Here is a 4,148-nt window from a genome sequence, read left to right on the forward strand (position 1 = left end):
GTAAGGCTGGAATTGAACCCTACCTAAAATGCTGGAGAGCTGCTGTCAGTCAGTGCAGAAAACATGGTGCTAGATGGACCAGTAGACACAATACAAGGCAGCTTCTTATATCAGGCTTATGTTGGAAGAGACTTTCCATAAGATATTGTGGTCGCGACCTAGCAGAGGAGACCTGGGCCTGAGAGAACAGGGTCTGAAACACTGTTCTGTCTGTCCTAAAACCACTGTGCTGAATTGCCTTGAGGAAGTAATTGGCTCTCATCCCCAGGTTCTCCATCTGCAACATGGTGACCTTTAAAAAACGACAACCCAGCATCCGCACAGGCATGTCACATGGATTCCTGATTTGTTGCGTTTCCTCCAAGGAGCTCAAGGTGGCATACATAGTTCTCCTCCCCAACAACAACCCTGTGAGCTAGGTTAGGCTGAGAGTGAGTGACTGGCCCAAGGCCACTGTACTTCATAGCTGAGAAGGGGACGTGAGCCACGGTCTCCCAGGTCCTAGCCCGATACCCTAACCACTACACCACTGTTAAACAATGAAATGCTTTATGGGCAGTCGCAGATCAAACAGTAGCATGCTTTTGAATGCCAATTATCTTGTAGTCAAAATTACTACAAAAGCCTTTTCTTTTTAGCTGGGAAAAAATCCAGTGCTTTCTGATTGGATTAGTTTTTAATGACGGAAAAGGCTGTCTTTCATGAATAGCAGATTGTAAGGTAATTCTTCGATGCCTATAATAACGCTGATTTTCCCTTGCCTCATAGAAGAAATCTGCTTCAGATTTTATTGCTGAAGCAAACATCCGTTTGCGCTGCTTTTTGCAAAATTGCATTCCTTTCCTTTTCTTTCTTTTTCAAAGTGAGGAGGACGTAGAACACACCTGCACCACCTTATTAAAGTGCTGGTCCTTTTGAGTGAAATGTGGAAAATACTGAATTCCACTGAAACAATGCCTTTCCTTTATAATCCAGACCCCTGCCCAGTGTGGCAATAATATATTACAAACTGTGATCTGGAAATGAAGTGTCAGACTGCTGCAGCTCTTGCTGTCACTGTCGGGGGGCTGGAAAGCAGTGGAATCACACACATGTGGCCTGCAGGCTGCCTCCTTGGCCCAGCGCAGCCAATGACCAACTCTCAATAAAATGCTGACTGCTGGACATCTCTTGGCCAGATAATTGGAAGCAGAAGGACCCAGGCCTTTGCTGCCTTCCTTTCAGTCCCAAAAGCCTGCTCTGTTACAATTTGTGCAATCTTGGCTACAAGACCTGCACACTTACTTGGGAGACTGCCCACGGAAATCAGTGTGTCTTCCTTCTGACTAAACACCCATACATTTGAGCTTATTTCTCTTGCCTAGTTGGATGATATAATGAGAGGAACTGAAGCCCTCACTCAGGGGCAGGCAACACAGCACCCTCCAGGTGCTGCCGAACTACAACTCCCACATGTGGGGTAGCATTCCTGTTATGATAGGACAGGCACCTGCTCTCTGCACTTTTTGAAAAATACCTGAAGATGCTTTTGTTCTAACAGGCTTCCTCATCTGGATAAATTAATTTTTCCCATGAGTGTCCCCTTGTTAGGGTCTCAGTCCCGTTTGAAACGTATTTGTCGCTTTTCTGTTTCAAAATGTTTTTAATTATCTCTTGCGTAAATCTCCTTGAGATGGTGGAATAGAAGGCAATTCATAAGTCAACAGTAATCATAATAATCAACATCTGCCATGTTGACTGAGGCTGATAGGAGTTGTAGTCCATATGGATGGCACTACATTTGCTACCCCTGACTTAAATATGTGGGGCACTGGGAGCAGATAGTATAAGTCAAGATCCTCCTGCAGCCACAGGAAGATGAGGGAGAGACACTGAACACAGCCTGTGCATCTTCACCCAACATGTCTGGATCATACAAGATCCTCCTTGGACTACACTGCAGTAGTTTAAGGTTGTGCAAAGTGGAGCTGCCCTTGAGGGGTTTGGCTCCACTCTAGAACTGGTTACAGGCGAATCATGGGGAAAAGGGGAAGGAGAGAGAGAGAGAGAGAGAGAGAGAGAGAGAGAGAGAGAGAGAGAGAGAGAGAGAGAGAGTTGGAACTGTTGGGATGTGAAGAAGGAGCAGGAGGAGGAGGAGGAGGAGTTTGGATTTGATATCCTGCTTTATCACTACCCGAAGGAGTCTCAAAGCGGCTAACATTCTCCTTTCCCTTCCTCCCCCACAACAAACACTCTGTGAGGTGAGTGGGGCTGAGAGACTTCAAAGAAGTGTGACTAGCCCAAGGTCACCCAGCAGCTGCATGTGGAGGAGCAGAGACGCGAACCCGGTTCCCCGGATTATGAGTCTACAACTCTTAACCACTACACCACACTGGCTCTCGTGAGAAGAGAACATGCAAATCCCCACTTATTTGGAGCCCTCTGAATCTCTTTTCTGGACTTTGGGCTCACTGGTGTCCTCTTTGGGCTTTGGGGAGGGTCTCCTCCTGAGCCACAAGGACTTTCCAGCTCTCTCCTGCCATTTCAGGTTAGAATTTATTTATTCACTTACTTCCTGGCATCTCGCATATACGTGGTCATGCGCGAGTTGATCACGTGCAAGTGGGGATGCCTATACTCCATTAAACCTGATGGTTGACAAATCTCCTCCAGTACAAATAATCTGAAAGGGCTCCTAAGGGCTCCACAAACATACCCAAGAACCATCAAAGTTGCACAATTGCTGGTGTCACTACACTATCAGTGGCTCCCACTTGTATTTTTTTGTTTTCAAGCTGCACTGCCACTGACAAAGCTGGCCCCACTAGGACATGGCATGTTGCTCTGTGAATTTATTTTTCATTCAAGGGGGAATGCCTTCGCAAAATCCATTTCTTCCCCCTAGCGGCAACACTGCTACAGAACCTGCCACTGCCAACAAATTTGAGAGGGGTCAGCTGAGTCACAGAGAAGTCATGGTGGGTTGTATCCAGCCCACAGGCCTGTGGTTCCCTGCCCTAACATACAAGCAAGCTGAGCAAACGCCGCGTCAACTTTCCAATAAACCACATTTCTGATAGGCTTGTGGCTTGAGAGGAGGATTACACAAGGGTAAAGCATGATTAAAAAAATATCAGAAAACTTTCCTCACTCCCATGAAATTTTCAAGGTAATATTTGTGGCTCCAGAAATGCTGTGAATTTCTTTTTTCATAGTGTCCAGTCCAGTCAATCATAAGCAAAAATGAAAGCATCTACAAAGTAAAAATATAATTATGAGCGAAACATTCAGTCACATGTTCCCATACTTCTGATGCATATAAAATCAGTAGGTATAAGGTACAAAACAACACTTTCGCATCATGAGCAGGTTAAAAATAAATGTGCTCCCTTTTGAAAAGGCAGAAGTCAATGTACTTCATTGTGATGAGTTACCTTTCCCACTGCATATAAATTCAATATTATTTTCATATAAATGTTATAGAAATGATAACTAATCATTGTCATTACTATGAGTAGATATAGATTGCTAAACTTTTCTGGTTAAACATAAAATGGCGGGCATAGAGTGTGGCGCAACACAAAATGGCTGCTGCAGCTTATGAAAACAGAAAAGAAGTATTCCTGCAATAAGAGAAAGGAAAAAGAGTAATGGAAGACATGACAAAATTTATGAGGGACTTTACAGTAGCTGGCTTGTAATGTTTAGTTGTTACTGTTAGTTTCAGGTTTTTTTTTTACTGGATGTATTTTAATATTTTTGATACACTTGTATCCAGCATGCATGTATGTATATTCAGTATATGCAGTGGTACCTCGGTTTACAAACACAATTGGTTCCAGAAGTCTGTACTTAACCTGAAGCGTACTTAACCTGAAGCGAACTTTCCCACTGAAAGTAATGGAAAGTGGACTAATCCGTTCCAGACGGGTCCACGGAGTACTTAACCTGAAGCGTACTTAACCTGAAGCGAACTTTCCCATTTAAAGTAATGGAAAGTGTATTAATCCGTTCCAGACAGGTCCGCGGAGTACTTAAACTGAAAATACTCAAACCGAGGCGTACTTAAACCGAGGTATGACTGTATATCCAAATAAATCTATATCTCCAAAAAAAGCATGACCCCTCAATGAGCAAAAGCACCTACATCAGCCACTACTTCACTTCTT

This window comes from Zootoca vivipara, chromosome 3 (assembly GCF_963506605.1).
Source record: "Zootoca vivipara chromosome 3, rZooViv1.1, whole genome shotgun sequence".
In the NCBI taxonomy this organism is placed as follows: Eukaryota; Metazoa; Chordata; class Lepidosauria; order Squamata; family Lacertidae; genus Zootoca; species Zootoca vivipara.